This window comes from Diaphorina citri, unplaced genomic scaffold (assembly GCF_000475195.1).
Source record: "Diaphorina citri unplaced genomic scaffold, Diaci psyllid genome assembly version 1.1 scaffold45, whole genome shotgun sequence".
Lineage (NCBI taxonomy): Eukaryota > Metazoa > Arthropoda > Insecta > Hemiptera > Psyllidae > Diaphorina > Diaphorina citri.
This window is the reverse complement of record NW_007377482.1, coordinates 429,049-446,257: the sequence shown is the minus strand read 5'-3', so window position 1 is coordinate 446,257 and position 17,209 is coordinate 429,049. Positions and strand designations below refer to the sequence as shown.

The window sequence follows — 17,209 nt, the reverse complement described above, 5'->3', positions numbered from 1 at the left end:
AGCAGAAACTTTCCCTCTGATGATAGATTCAAGTAGAAAGGCTGGAGTGTTTTATTTATGTGTGCCACCCGCTTTTCGCAAATTTATAACGAGGTTTTAATGTAAAAGTTTTCTTCTTGTACCTGACGTGGATCAAATAAGTTGTTCTTCTATGTTGAATTATAAATGTTGAAAATAATTTTGTGCCCGGCAGAAAATTCTATACGAACACCCCATCAAGTGAAAGTTTTGCCTATAATTAGAAATTTATAACGAGGTTTTAATGTAAAAGTTTTCTTCTTGTACCTGACGTGGATCAAATAAGTTGTTCTTCTATGTTGAATTATAAATTAATGTTGAAAATAATTTTGTGCCCGGCAGAAAATTCTATACGAACACCCCATCAAGTGAAAGTTTTGCCTATAATTATATTTACTGCCACCTCAAACAGTCTTGAGTGGGCGATTTTCAGCAAAACGTGGCAGTGTGACACAAGCTATTGCTTTCAAACAATGCCATTTTTGGTGTAATGTCACCAACCTTAAGTAATTGACGAAAGGAAGTACCTAGTAGTTCTTAGTGGTGTACCTAATATAGTAGGTAGTTAACGGGGTAAACTCAAATGGAGGTTAGTGGTGAGAGTTCAAGTCATAACCGGGGGAACCATCATGGGCAACCGTTATCTGCCCACACTGTTGGACAAAGGTCTTTTTTCCATTCCTCCATAGAATTCTATCCTGTGCCTTAAAAACATCGAGACCATTTTTTTCATTGTCAATGGTAATCAATTTCAAGTCAGATTGATCAATTTAGTTAGAGCTAGTTGTCTTGGTATCTGCATACAAAGGTAGCTTGAATAAGTTGAGGATCTTATTCAATGTTTCTTGTTGATGGTTTTTTGGTCAAAAGATTGATGGATCAATCTCCAGTAAGGATATATTTTCAATTTCCAGGTACCTATACTGTAGGATGCGAAAGTATATGAAAGTTTCTTCCTTTCTCCTTATAAGTAGTTTTGTTCTAGTTTCAAGACTATTCTAAAATGCAACACTAGATGGGTAGTTGGATATTTGCTTTGAAACACTTATCTTGGTTTTATTTACCCATTTTCAAGCAAACACCTAAGAAAAGACTTTTCTTTCAACACGCCTGAGTCTAAAGAGAATACGCACGCCCTTGTGCTTCTGAGGGAAAATTAAATTTATGAGTACACATATTTCTAAGCAACACAACTCTAATCCCAAGCTTTCTCTCTACCACGCGTTCGCTTTAAAGAAGGTTTTTAATACCTATCCTAATACCCAGGCTGTTTTTCAAAGGCTTAAGACGTGAGTATCTGGTCTTGTGTTTAAATGAAAAATGTGAGCGACCTGAGTGATCCTAATGTCCTAATGGGACGTATAAGACGAATCAATTTCAAGTCAGATTGATCAATTTAGTTAGAGCTAGTTGTCTTGGTATCTGCATACAAAGGTAGCTTGAATAAGTTGAGGATCTCATTCAATGTTTCTTGTTGATGGTTTTTTGGTCAAAAGACTGATGGATCAATCTCCAGTAAGGATATATTTTCAATTTCCAAGTGTACTGTAGGATGCGAAGGTATATGAAAGTTTCTTCCTTTCTCCTTATAAGTAGTTTTGTTCTAGTTTTCAAGACTATTCTAAAATGCAACACTAGATGGGTCGGGTATTTGCTTTGAAACACTTCTCTTGTTTTTATTTACCCATTTTCAAGCAAACACCTAAGAAAAGACTTTTCTTTCAACACGTCTGAGTCTAAAGAGAATACGCACGCCCTTGTGCTTCTGAGGGAAAATTAAATTTATGAGTACACATATTTCTAAGCAACACAACTCTAATCCCAAGCCTTCTCTACCACGCGTTCGCTTTAAAGCAGGTTTTTAATACCTATCCTAATACCCAGGCTGTTTTTCAAAGGCTTAAGACGTAAGTATCGGGCCTTGTGTTTAAATGAAAAATGTGAGCGACCTGAGTGATCCTAATGTCCTAATAGGACGTATAAGACGGACGTGTTTTGGCACTAAAAACTGACCATCGAAATTTTGACCCGATTACATTACTTTCCTTCCTATAGGATAAGGAAAGTAAAAAGTTCAGACGCTCAGAAATTATTTGCCTTTTCAGATTTAATAAGACGGAGAGGTAGAAACTAGTATTAGGTACCTATGTATTTGCCCAGCTTGTACCTACCTGCCTATACATATAGGTTAAGTTTCATTAAATCAAAAACGACTCGTATTGTCCTTGTTCCCTTTGTTTATTTATTTCTTATATTTTTCCATCTCTTTTAATAAAAAGTTCAGACGCTCAGAAATTATTTGCCTTTTCAGATTTAATAAGACGGAGAGGTAGAAACTAGTAGGTACCTATGTATTTGCCCAGCTTGTACCTACCTGCCTATACCTACATATAGGTCTGAGATTCTATTAGTCAAAGGCAAAATGCTCGAGAGTGTAGAACTTTCAAATCCAAAGCCTTTCAGAACTCTTTATTCGTCTAGTCTAGATTTATTACACAAATACAGTCCTTTGGCAAAAGTGGAATGGATATATCCAACGTGGGATAAGTAGGTACATTTCCACCTGTTTATAAACCCGACAGACATTTGAAGGAATCCCTATACACCTGTCATTAAAACCTGCCATTCTTATAACTCTTATTCTGCATGTTACCTCTCCGAATAGGGATGGGAAATTATCATATCATTAAAGGTTTTAATTACAACCAGAATTCCGTGTCTAATTGAATCCCTGTAGACGCGAAGGACGATGGCACTCGTTTTATACAGGGTCAACTCAGTTCTCTTTTCGAATGTTCTTCATTACTTCCTTATACTCTCATACTTCTTTTCTGGTAAATCCCGTTAATAAATTTTTATTTCAGCTTGCTTCAGACCTTCTAAAATCTGGGGAATAGGTCCCTGTAAGCGAGAAAAAAAGGGTAATCTAAAAGTAAAAACTCCCGAAGTTTCCTTTCCCGTGGAAAATTAGGGTAGATATTTCCTCCACATAAAATTATTCATCTCATTAGGTATTCTTTTTTTCAGCAGCTCCCAAGTACCTACACTACCTACCAGGATGTTTTTTTTATGTTTTTCGCTATCACAAGTTAGTATTTTATCTACATTTTTCTTTACAGCCGAAAGTATCGTTCGTATTAACCCGTTTGCTGTCCGAAATTCTGCCTTTTGGTGACAGAGGAAAAACACACAGATAAACTTTTGGTCTGGTGGTTGAAAGAGGTTGACAGATTTAATCTCTTTTTTTAAAATAAATTATTTATACCAGCTACATTTATACCAGCATTTTTTTTTTTTTTTTTTTTTTACTTTCACTTTTTTATGTAAAAAAACGAGAGTTCAATAAAGTGACAAGAGAACACTAAATATTTTGCTATTAAAGTTTTTTATCAGACTGATAGCTGATACAGGGTGAACGAGGATTTTTCTTTGCAAACGTAGAACGTACCTAACTACCTAATCATTTTCATAATCCTGTATGTATAGCTATGTAGTAGTATTGTGTTTGTTTAGCAACACAGTAAGTCAAGCTAGCAAGCTTATATCTGATTTTGTGTTATTTTCAAATCCTTTGAAACGTTATTCTAAAACGGAAGAACATACCTAATCATTTTCATAATCCTGTATGTATAGCTATGTAGTAGTATTGTGTTTGTTTAGCAACACAGTAAGTCAAGCTAGCAAGCTTTTATCTGATTTTGTGTTATTTTCAAATCCTTTGAAACGTTATTCTAAAACGGAAGAACATTTTTTTTCTCCTTGAAATTCGAACTTGACGAAAAAATCCAAGGAAAAGAACTATATGAAAGAAAACGAAAAAAAGTTTCATATTTTATTTAAAGATAAAGACTTTTTTACGCACCTATAGATATACAGACTTGTTTTCGGGAAATATATTTTTTTTTCATTCCAAAAAAGAGACACTTTTTCCTCTCCTTCACAAAAACTTGGAAAAAGAAAGGCTAGTCATCTCCTGCAAAATGACATCAAAGAAATAAAACACAAACACAACTTTTTAACAGCTACCGAGGCATAAATCAAAGGAACTTTAGTTTTGAAACTTTTGATGTAGAATCATGAAAAGATAGGTACTTTTTGTCGAATATCTTCAATATCTACCTGGGAAACCATGAGCATGTGAATAAAACTGTGTCCACACATAGTCGACCCCGTCGATAGACGTCGACTGTGAAACCGTGCACTGCCTCGACAACATAGATTCACCTCGTCGCGTCGATCGATCGAAAGGGTCGACTATGTGTGGATACAGCTTTAGAATAATAGATTCCGACTGTTAAGTACAAATCAAATAACTTTTCTGATAATATGTACTGTATGTAATGCCCTACGTATTAGAAATTCCAGAAAGGAGCTTGAAAGGAAAAGTATAACGAAAATTTTCCTGTTTGAAAGTTTACGAAGAGTAGGTAAAAGTGAGGCGGTGAACCTTTAAAAGCAATAGGACCTTGGGGTGAACATTTATATATCTTGTTGTAAAAACTTTCCTACAACATACACCCGCCTGCTCCCTGGCCTTGGGATTTTGCTGAATATTCTGAATTATAATAAAGCATTAAACTTACAAGTTATGATATTCTGCTACCCGAATAACGAGCCTACCTCTCCATGTCTTTGTACTTTGTAGGAAATCTACCTTACGTACAAATGGTTCTTTTCACTTGGGCGACTTTGTCAAATTTGCTTCACTTACAACTTCACCCTGATGTCTCCTCGAAAATAACGGGATGGGTATTACTGTAATAATTCTAATGATATGTCAACAGAAATGATATTGAATTAATTGTTATTTTCTTTTTTATGATTTCAGGTATGTTATTGAACTGAGACCCTAGAATTTAAAGTTCGAAGTATTCGTAAGTATAAATATTTTCGTAAGAATAAATATCTTTTATGTATGGAGCATCTGCTATAGAACTTTACCATGTTAAGTTATAAAGTCTCTTTTCACCCATATGTCTAGTTCTCTCGTCTTGTATTTTCTTTTTTTATGATTTCAGGTATGTTATTGAACTGAGACCCTAGAATTTAAAGTTCGAAGTATTCGTAAGTATAAATATTTTCCTAAGAATAAATATCTTTTATGTATGGAGCATCTGATGCTATAGAACTTTACCATGTTAAGTTATAAAGTCTCTTTTCACCCTTATGTCTAGTTCTCTCGTCTTAGAGAACTGTGGGATAGTTCTGTAACTCTAACTATAGAGTTCTTAAAAATACATATAAATTAATAATAATGGTAAAACTGGAGGTAAAATAATTTCTTGTCAGGTACACAGGTACAACCTGTCTTTTGTATGTTGACTCTCGGAAACTAGGTAGTGTATGACTATGAAGATAGTCCAGATGTCTTCTACACATATAAAACATTTTCTCATTTCTTCATTCGGATCCTACATCCAACCACACAAAACATTATATTAATTAAAACGAGCAGACTAAGATAAGGGAAGCAGCTAGTACAACTATAGTATCTACCCTCATATAAGAACATGGAGTAGAAACTGTCTTTCTGACAGTAGAAAGATCGTAAGAGGGGAGGAGAGATTTGGAAAATGTGAAAGTGTGGAAAGATGGGTGAGATGAGAGAAGAATATCACAGAAGAAGGAGAATCAACAACATGTAAGTAACGAGCTAATTCGAAATTCGCATGTTTTCATTAGAAAGAAAGGTAAGCGGGTATATAGCCTCGAGACTTTACATTAGCTTTTGTTTGTCACTACCTTAGCAGATATCCGTATATTTACTGAGAACTGTGGGATAGTTCTGTAACTCTAACTATAGAGTTCTTAAAAATACATATAAATTAATAATAATGGTAAAACTGGAGGTAAAACAATTTCTTGTCAGGTACACAGGTACAACCTGTCTTTTGTATGTTGACTCTCGGAAACTAGGTAGTGTATGAAGATAGTCCAGATGTCTTCTACCTTCTACATATATAAAACATTTTCTCATTTCCTCATTCGGATCCTACATCCAACCACACAAAACGTTATATTAATTAAAACGAGCAGACCAAGATAAGGGAAGCAGCTAGTACAACTATAGTATCTACCCTCATATAAGAACATGGAGTAGAAACTGTCTTTCTGACAGTAGAAAGATCGTAAGAGGGGAGGAGAGATTTGGGAAATGTGAAAGTATGGAAAGATGGGTGAGATGAGAGAAGAATATCACAGAAAAAGGAGAATCAACAACATGTAAGTAACGAGCTAATTCGAAATTCGCATGTTTTCATTAGGATGAAAATGTTGCGAGTTTGTTTCAGTCAGAAAGGTAAGTGGGTATATAGCCTCGAGACTTTACATTAGCTTTTGTTTGTCACTACCTTAGCAGATATCCGTATATTTACCTTTCTCTTCTACTTATTCATATACCTAATATCGCAAATTTATGGGAATTGTACAGGAAGTGTTTTTGAAATGATTGTTCAAGGAAATGCTCTCAAATTCTATGAAAGGTTTCCTTGAAGAGTGAAGAGTTAAAGCTGGAGAAATCAAGCTCTTGATGTGCTTCACTTCGCTTCTTGCCCAAGCTCATACAGTACCTATTATATGTAGGTAAAATCGTAAATTGGTTTTCTCTTCTTTTGAAGAATCTTGAATTTTCCATTATCTCAGGGGATTTGAAGACAGTACCCTCGAAAATAACGGGATGGGTATTACTGTAATAATTCTAATGATATGTCAACAGAAATGATATTGAATTAATTGTTATTTTCTTTTTTTTATGATTTCAGGTATGTTATTGAACTGAGACCCTAGAATTTAAAGTTCGAAGTATTCGTAAGTATAAATATTTTCCTAAGAATAAATATCTTTTATGTATGGAGCATCTGATGCTATAGAACTTTACCATGTTAAGTTATAAAGTCTCTTTTCACCCTTATGTCTAGTTCTCTCGTCTTAAAATTTTCAACCTCTTATAAAATTTAATTCTCGTGGTTTTTAGCTCATAGGATAAACTACCATAGAGTTTTCAACATCCTACAATTTCTACACGCTTTACACCGGTGAATTTATGAGGCTCATAAAAATTTCCTCACATTCCTTAGTCTCTGAGGAACGTTTTGTGTCCCGAGTATTTCTTCAAACGTTGTCCTTTTAGGATCTTTTCCGAAACCTTGTGGCTTTGGTTTATTTTTGGATTTCCAGGTATCCTACTTGTACCTAATGCGCATTCAATATTCAGGTCGATATTTGATAAGGCTTTCCTTTTCTCCATTTTCTTCGCTTCTCTTTTTTGACAGGTTTTATCCCTTTATCTTGTGTGGTTGTCTTTCACTCTGGTAAAAAAAAACAACTGTCATGTTGTAAAAGATTTCCATTTCGGGACATCTAGGGTTTGAGAATGTTACGCTCATGAAAATATGTTTCAATATAGAAAGAAAATAATGCAATAACCGGGGTCTTAGCCTGAACCTCTAACCCCCGGCTTCCTGCTCTGCGTATAGCTTTACCGAAGCTGGGCTTGGGTTGGGCTTTATTATTACAATAGTTTATCTCTTGGGAAATGGAAAGAATTTCTTCTCGAAGGGCGAACATCTTCCAAGTACTTTCCCAGCGTCTTTTTGAGGGAAAAATACAAATTACCTTTACGTACGTTATTACAATAGTTTATCTCTTGGGAAATGGAAAGAATTTCTTCTCGAAGGGCGAACATCTTCCAAGTACTTTCCCAGCGTCTTTTTGTGGGAAAAATACAAATTACCTTTATTTTATGTATGTACATTTCTCGCTTGATATCGAAATTTTTAATTCTACTCGTATGCGTCAAAAGTTTTTGTGGACATTGGGGGGTGCCCTAATAGTATAGTTTAAACTGTGCAGAACTGATCAACTTGGTAGGATTAAAGCATTTTAAACAACAAAAGAGCTGTTGAATGCGTAAAGAAAATATACTTATTTTCATTTGTCTTTTAGATATAGGAGCAAGAGTTTATTCTTATACATCAAGCGCCCATGCATAATACAGGAGATTCCCTGTATTCCACTTGTTACTCCCGTCATGATAGCGTTGGGAAGATGCAGTAAAAAAAAAAAAAGCGAGGAGAAGAAAGTGAAGGAAAAATGGTTTCTTTACACCGTTTACATAAAGCAGGAGGTGGGAGATTGAACTTTACACAGCATTATTGTTTTCTCTGGATTTCAATGTTGGGAAAGCCCTGACAGGAGCGTCCGATTTTCCTATGTTATTCAAACGGGGAAACCCCTGTTGCTATCCTAAGAGACACTGCGGCGTCGAATTTTGTTTATTGCTTGTCGGATTTCGGAAAAACTTCATGTTCACAATGTAAATTTTATGCGTAGGTTGTACACAATTTTCCATCGTTCTCAGTGCTTCGTTATTCTTTGCATCATTGAATTCATCAACTGTTTATTCTGCACACTTGAGAGATCAAAAGGCATGTTTACCTCATCCACTTCATATATCACCTTTCTTTGCCTCATTGAACATCCACTTTACGGTATTACACTTTTCAAAGGATTGATAGTAATTCATTGAGAAAGTCGATCCTATCCCGAGATAAAAAGTGTTTATCTTGGATATACATAAGTTTTAAAAATACATAAGTAGGTATATTTTATGTTATTTTCTTTTGTTCTTTTTTTTTACGATGTAGGGGTAGTACGGGACATCCACTAATAAATTTCTTCGTACCTAGTGGTAAGGGAATGCGTATGAGGGGGGGAAAAGATGTTCATACACAGCAAAATGAATGTAATAAATTTCAAAAATTACACCAATATATTTTAAGGGATTTTTTTACTCTGTTGATTTTAACCTCATGTTATTCATCTACATAATGAGCCTCGGAGGAATTCAAGCGTTTGCACGGAGTCAAAAAAGTATAACAGTAATGTTGAACCACTGAATCTAATTTCAGGTTTGACCTTTTCTTTTACTCTGTTGATTTTAACCTCATGTTATTCATCTACATAATGAGCCTCGGAGGAATTCAAGCGTTTGCACGGAGTCAAAAAAGTAACAGTAGTGTAGAACCACTGAATCTAATTTCAGGTTTGACCTTTTTTTGTGAACAATACCAGTGCTGAAAATGAGAAAGGAAGGTACGAAGGTAGTGATGGGAAAAGTAACCTCTTGATTACGCAGACTGACACATAATGACATAACTAGTTTAAGTACATTTGTAAATAAAATCGTGACTTGCTAAATATTTTCTTCTTGTTGTAGCTGGCAAAGGCAAAGGTTTTGATTGGAAAGTCTTTGAAGTCTTCACGTAATTAACCAACGCACGTGGTGTGCTCTCACTGTAAATAATGAATGTAATCAGACCTAGTTCTATCTTCCCCGAACAAATTTACAAATAATTCCTTCCTTCCCACAAAAGTTTTGTGCTAATGCTAACTTTTAATATGCGAAAGAAAATTGGAAGCGAAAGAAAATGGAGCTTTGAAAGTTTTTTTTTTTTACTTTCTATTTCACGAAAGAAAGTATGAGACGTAAAAGCACGTCAGTAGCAGAAGAGTGTATTTCTGACTTACGAGGTTCTATCCCCGGCGCTGCTTGCTTTTATAATTATGTTCATGAATATGTATAATAATGTGTCGAGAGATCTGCCTCTTCTTTATGCTAACGAGAGTGTATTAGACATCTGAATTGATCTAATAAAATGCTCCTACAATTTAGAGGTACACAGGTATGCTTTTAACATTTCAGAAGTCATCTCTCTAATATGAAAAGCAATATGCTGTTGCCCTTTGAGTGAAAATCGCTGAAATACCCTTGTCATTCAATGTGTCTTGTTAGGTACTTATTTGGTAACCCCGATATGCCCGGCAAACTTTTTGGGTTAACAGATCCCATTGAATCAAAAATCTGCATGGGGAACATCAAAAAATCATCAAATGAATGAGAAACAAGCTTGGATATTAGGGTTCGCGAGTTTTATTCAAGTAAAAATATGGGACACGGAGTTTTTACCACATATCCACAAAAATTCATTACATTTCTGACTTACGAGGTTCTATCCCCGGCGCTGCTTGCTTTTATAATTATGTTCATGAATATGTATAATAATGTGTCGAGAGATCTGCATAAGCCTTGCCTCTTCTTTATGCTAACGAGAGTGTATTAGACATCTGAATTGATCTATTAAAATGCTCCTACAATTTAGAGGTACACAGGAATGCTTTTAACATATCAGAAGTCATCTCTCTAATATGAAAAGCAGTGTGGTGGGATGGGTGTGGTGTGTGTGGGGGGTGTATTTGTGTGTGTGTGGTGGTCCCGTACAAAGGACGGGTCAACCACTAGTGTATAATATTTATAGTGGTAAAGGGGTTTTTTTAAACGTTTTAGTTACGTACGCAAAATTTCATAGGCCCACCCCTTTTAATAATTGACGAGTACGGGCCCAACACAGGTCACGGGCCCCGTGGCTCCGTACTTTGGGAACTCCTGATGTACTCTATTCACGAATTTATTTACGCTAGGGATTTTAATTTTTGTATTTTGAGACGGTTTTAGCGGCGTTGGTGTAGAAAATTTGGTCAAAACTTTAAAATCATGATTCCTGGCCTTTAACGGTGAAGGAAGACCTGAGGCCTATTCCTGGCCTACAAAATCATGACTAGGCAGAGCAAGTTGTTAATCCTCCACTCATACTTTTAAAGTGTCTTATTAGTTAGGTACGCATAATTTCATAGGCCCACCCCTTTTAAAAATTGACGAGTACGGGCCCAACACAGGTCGCGGGCCCTGTGGCTCCGTACTTTGGGAACTCCTGATGTACTCTATTCACGAATTTATTTACGTTAGGGATTTTAATTTTTGTATTTTGAGACAGTTTTAGCGGCGTTGGTGTAGAAAATTTGGTCAAAACTTTAAAATCATGATTCTGGCCTTTAACGGTGAAGGAAGACCTGAGGCCTATACAAAATCATGACTAGGCAGAGCAAGTTGTTAATCCTCCACTCATAGTTTTAAAGTGTCTTGAGGTAGTCACGTGAGATCACGTGACGTGATAGTAGTGTGTTTCTACCTTTACAGTTCCTACCGATTGCCAATTTCCGCTAAAACTACTGTACATACGTGAGATCACGTGACGTGATAGTAGTGTGTTTCTACCTTTACAGTTCCTACCGATTGCCAATTTCCGCTAAAACTACTGTACATATGTAGTTTCTAACGCTGATTCTCTGATTCAAAAGATGATCTGTAAAATATTTGTACATAATTAGAAATTCGCGCGATTTTATTCTGTAACAAATTATTATTATTTTCTAAACCTCCTTTGTCCTATTATTAATCCGAGAGACGAGAGACTAGAATTTTCCGTTTACTCTTGGCTGGTATACGAAAAAATGTCTCGATTTTTACCCTGTCCAGCTCTTGTTAAAAAAAGCTAGGCTGAGATTTTTTAAAAAAATCTTTTATTCAGAGGAATAAGGGGTCTTATAAGCTTAAAAATAGCTGTTTTTGTGTAAACTGCTAAGAAATTGCTTTGTAAATAAAAATATTGGACTTTCTGTTTTAGCCTACGAGCGAAACAATACTTTCCTATTCAAGGAAAGAAGAAAAAAAAAAAAAACAGTACCTCCATAAATTAATTTTACTGTAAATAATATTCAACGACTACCTAATTTTATGTTTGTAATGTGAGGGAAGTAGGGGTTTATTTTAGAGAAGCCCTAATTTTAGAGAATGACGAAATTCGATTGTCTCAACTATGTACATAACTGAAACTGTGCCAAATTTCATGTCTATCGGCACTGTGAACTCAGAAGTTGGCCTGACAATCCCTAAGAAATCCAGTTTGAAAGATTTCTACAGACATACGAGGAAAAGGGAATATTAACACACATTACAGTAGTGATTGTAAATTTGTTGTTTTTATGACGTATTTTTTTAAAAAATGTACATTTTTATTTTTTGATATAAAAGAAGACCTTTTAGGTTTCTTTTAAACAAAATATTAAATCTAAAAATAAGGGCCCTGGTTACTGAAAATAAAGCGGGCTTTTGGAAAGATGTTTCAGGGCAATGGGGCCCTTAGACTATTTTAGTTTTAGTGCCATATTATAAAAATACTAACATTTTTAATTTTGTACATTCTGTTCTTCTTAATTTGTAAATTGTTCGGACTGAAATTGGTTACTGAAAATAAAGCGGGCTTTTGGAAAGATGTTTCAGGGCAATGGGGCCCTTAGACTATTTTAGTTTTAGTGCCATATTATAAATACTAACATTTTTAATTTTGTACATTCTGTTCTTCTTAATTTGTAAATTGTTCGGACTGAAATTTAGCTTGGGAAGTGAGAACCACATTCAATTTTTATTAGTTGGAAAAATCTATTTGAGGATCTCAAATCTTATTGGTCGAAGAACGTACCTCATCTGTTTAGGATGAAGTTCGTCTTGGGCGGAAATTGAACCTGCTACCTAGCTAGACGCTACCTTATCAGGTAAACGCTACCTTCCAAGCTAACTAGACTGGCTCAGATTGAGAGTTTGGCCCCATTATTGTCTCTTTTAAACCACATTCAATTTTTATTAGTTGGAAAAATCTATTTGAGGATCTCAAATCTTATTGGTCGAAGAACGTACCTCATCTGTTTAGGATAAACTTCGTCTCGGACGGAAATTGAACTTGCTACCTAGCTAGCGGTTAACAGGTAAACGCTACCTTCCAAGCTAACAAGACTGGCTCAGATTGGGAGTTTGGCTCCATTATTTTCTCTTTTAATACCTACGCCAGTTTTGTTTTATATTTATACAACTCTTGTTTTTTTTTCCCCCCACAAAATCAGGAGTTACTCGTATGATCATTTAAGTACATTTCATTAACTAGTAAAAGTAGTAAAGTATTGACTGTGGTTCTGTATAAGTAGAATATGAAAAGGGTTTGCTTTGAGTTTTAAATCAATCGCCTGGAATGATAATTTATGAAAGCATTTTGTTTTTTATGAGTTTAACACAAATCGTGCGACCTGCTTTTGGGACAAATCGTGCGACCTGCGTTTGTATAAGTGACGTACCTTTATTTTTTTCTACTCTTTTGCCCTTTTATTTCTTTGAAATAGTAAAACGTACGAAGTATACCAAATTGAAAACATTTTGAACACTTTGTCAGGGATTTAGTTAGAAATTTGAATGGAGGAGTGATGATAGTCACGATACCTATTTAAAGACTGCAAGATTTTCAAATGATTTGATGGTGTAAGGTTCGCTTTTGATGGGTGAACTGAATACTCGATATTAGATAGTTGAATTTTATTTGGGGCCGAATTTTTAGTCGTGAAAAAATACTTCAATATTACTTGCATATAAAGAGAGGGGATTTTAGAAATTTATAATGTTAAATTCTCCTTACGCGTTTGATTTTATTTTCACACGAAATTCGGTCTTTCTTCTTTTTGCTTTTCTAAAAATTTTAGTTTTTCACATTTTTGGCAAGATTTTGTCTTTCTGGTAATTTAAAATTTTATTGATTAGTTGTTCTTTTTTTTCGGTAGATATAGTTATAATTAGGTTTCCTAGATTAATATGTTCTTTATTTCAAAATTATTTTTTATTTTTATATATGTATAATTTTTACAAAATTCAAAATTATCTTGAAATTGCGCTCCTTTTTTTATTATCTCCCTTCCTTCCTCTCTCCCACGTCTCTCTGTGACTCTTTTTCTTCCTCTTTCTCCCTCTTCCTTCTTTTAATACTTTTATTTCGTTACGTTTCTGATATTGGTTATTGATGAAATGGGTTCTCCAAATAAAATATTCTGATTTGGCCATGCTCACCTACCTCCTTTAAGTTAATTTGTTTCCGTACCTCGCTAAACCCAAGATGTATTTCTCAGTCTTTTTTCTTCCCCTTGAGATTTAGGAATATTACCTCCAAATTACCGTTGTTGGACCTACTTTGAATATCCTTACACCCCCCCCCATTCTCCCTCTAATAAGTAATACAGACCCAAATAGGGGATTATTACTCCCCCAAAATTCAACTTTTTGTACCTTGGCACTTCTAATGACCGGGACCACATTCTAAGTTGATTTTAATCAATTTCTGACTGGCTGAATTTTAATGCAAAGTATCATTATAAAGACCTATTAGTAAAAAATGAAAATTTCAAATTAAAATGAATTGAATCAAAAAATAAGAGTTTAGGTTAAACCAAATTACTTAGATTGTGGTCTTGGCCATCTTTGAGAAGTGCCATTTTATCAGACGTAAAAAAATCTTTATTTTTTTGTTCCGTTTCAAAAAAATACCTTTTTAGTCTCGTATACAGGATGTTTCTTGAGATTAACACCTTGTAGGGCGTTTCTTCTTCAGAATGTCACCCTGTATAAATTATATTTTTATGATCCATCAAAGAAAGTTTTATATGTTGTAAAGAACGAGAGGATTTTTAATTCTTGCCCCTTAATTTTTTAGTTAGATTGGACAACTACGATGATATTTAGAAGCCCAGATTAACTTTCCACCCGATTTTTTTTTTTTTTTTTTTTTTTTTTTTAAAGTGTTAAATGAGGACCATACAAATAACAGCATTCTCCCCCAGCCAATTTTCAACAGTTCCTTCTAACATAGTAATATTTATGCAAGTACATGACTTATGAACGCAAATTATTCAAACCCAAGTAGGTATTACCTACTTGGACCGTTTGTTACTTGTTATACCTACCTATTTTGTTCCTTTCAAAAATCAATTTAACTTTGTTCATTCTGTCTATTCTATTATGGGACTGGTTGCTCCTCTCCCGAGAGAGTATGCAATTAACACTGCGACCTCTGTAGATCTATTGTGACCAGTATTATTTCCCCTGCCTGAGCTGCTATCCCCCGCCCTTGATGGAACCTAGAAGTACCCTCAGCGGTATATATCAACCTCTTCAGTTTCTCTAAAATTCACCTGCAGCACCTCTAAAGACTCCGCATATTCAGGTTTATTCTAGAGAAAAGCTGTGAGTCCATATACTATCCCATTAAGAGGATACCAATAGGTGCCATCTAGCCCAGAGAGCTAGCTCAGGTCCCCCGAACTGAAGGGGTCTAATGAGGGGTTTGATAGGTCTGCTAGGCAAAGTCGCGCTCTCCTAGACTCGACCGGGAATAGTCTGCCCCCTGCCGCCCAGCAACAGAACCGGTTCAGTGAGAGTACCATGTAGGTAGCGGCCTCTAACCTTATCCGCACACCAAACCGACTTAACCTGAGTACAAAATAACCTATACCGATTGGTTTTTATACTGGCTTAGAAGGCCGAAGGTCGATCTAAAGGTCCGATTTAAATTCCCAGCACCTCTAAAGTCTAAAGAGTCCGCATACTCAGGTTTATTCTAGAGAAAAGCTGTGAGTCCATATACTATCCCATTAAGAGGATACCAATAGGTGTCATCTAGGCCAGAGAGCTAGCTCAGGCCCCCCGAGTCGTAGGGGTGTGATGAGGGATATTCAGGTACATGATTATGTCGTTGTACCCTACTTCCTGAGACGGACTTGACCGTAGTCCCATTCAGGTACCCTCAAAAGAGCCAATGTTATTGTCTGTGGCTTGACAGGGCTGGTTTTGTCTCAGTTTTACGTCCTCCAGCGAGACGTTTCAAGAGGTTTGATAGAGGAAACTGTAACTGCTAAGGTCTTATCCTCCCGAAAGCAAAGAGAGAAGGAAGACGGGACAGGAGAAAACCAGTCGTTCTGAGAACGAACTTTAAGTTGAGGATAAAATCCGCCCCGGGCGGGAATCGAAACCAAGCTAACTAGGCAAACTTAAATCTTCTAGGATTGGGCCTTTTTACTTTCCTTATTTCAATTGTCATCGTAGTTTTGTCGTCGACTCACAAACAGAAACTATTTTTTAACGAGTGGATCCATTTGTATGTAAAATAAAATAAATTATACATAATATTATATTATTTAATGCTGGTCTTTGTTCCTTTTATTCCCCCGTGTTCTCTTTTTCAGTCAGTTTGAACCGAAGAAGGGTTCGAATACCAACCAAGGCGAATTTTTTTCAAGATAACTAGATTATCTTTTTATATCATAGTAGGTTTATCAATCGTGAATCGCCAAAAGAAGTCAATGAGTCAACACCAGTTTTGTTAAGTAGAAAATAAAATAGTTACAACGAAATTTCATTTTTCTCTTACAATACAAAATAAACACAGGGAAAAAAACTCCATCATTTGCTGTTACCCTTAATAGACTGGGTGGCGCTTCGAACTCTTGACGTTCGCGGGCCTCCCGGCAAGCTATTATAGGGAGAGGGACAGCCAAAATTCGAGCTCATTACAAAAAGAAACAGAGGAGGCTATTTACAGAAAAATATAACAGAAATCTCCGTCGTCTAGTGAAGAAACAACCCGCGGTCACCCATCCAAGTTCCAACCTTTCCGGGCGTTGCTTAACATAAACGACGAGCTAATAAAATACAAGTTCGGTAAATACCTAATAATACATAATGGCTTAATTAAAGGGGACTTAAGTTAAATAAATAAGTGCAGGGACCACATCTAAATTTTCAGATGGTGGTTAGTCAAAGGGTTAGGCTAGGCTAAGCTGGAAAAATAGAAATAATGGCGCTTATTGGTCCAACAACTAACCAAAATAATTATAACGATACGAAGTAATTTAAAGAGAAATAAATTTACCTAAATAGAAAAATCGATCTTCAAAAATTGATAATCGATTACTTTTATTATTATTTTGACTTTTTCTTCTTCTATTTTTCAAGCTTAGTCTAGCCTAGCCCTGTGTAACCACAACCTCATGATGGCTTTTTATGAGTCCACTAATTAAGAACAATCCTCAACTATCTTATGTACAAATAGAATCTGGCTAATAGCTGACTAGAGCATTAAAGCAGAAATAGAAAGTAAACAAGGGTAATAGAAAGTAAAAAAAAATTGAGCAAATGACACGAAAATGAATAAGAAAGTAGTAGAAATCGAAGAGAAAGTAGTGGAAATCAAACGGAAAGTAGGTAATACTATCAGAATATTACTAGGTAGTTATTAGAATAACAAAGTAATACTCTTAGATTAGACTATTTTACTTTTAAGTTATACATAAAAATGGATACTTACGAGCTTTTACTTAAGTTATATATAAAAATTGATACTTTTATATATAACAAAATAGTATTTAATGTGTTTTATTTAAAGAGGAGGTTAACAATTAGAGTCCTATTCCTCTAGCTAACTAC

At 35.3% G+C, this 17,209-nt stretch overlaps 1 long non-coding RNA gene across 1 annotated transcript; it reads right to left on the bottom strand.

Annotated features, from left to right (window-relative positions):
- Nucleotides 1–10,814: 10,814 nt before the first annotated feature.
- On the bottom strand, nucleotides 10,815–12,129 carry LOC113469678. The gene is made up of 2 exons (XR_003393016.1): nucleotides 11,132–12,129; nucleotides 10,815–11,045 (listed from the first exon to the last, which is right to left on the bottom strand). It is a non-coding gene; the product is annotated as an uncharacterized LOC113469678 (long non-coding RNA).
- Nucleotides 12,130–17,209: the final 5,080 nt, after the last annotated feature.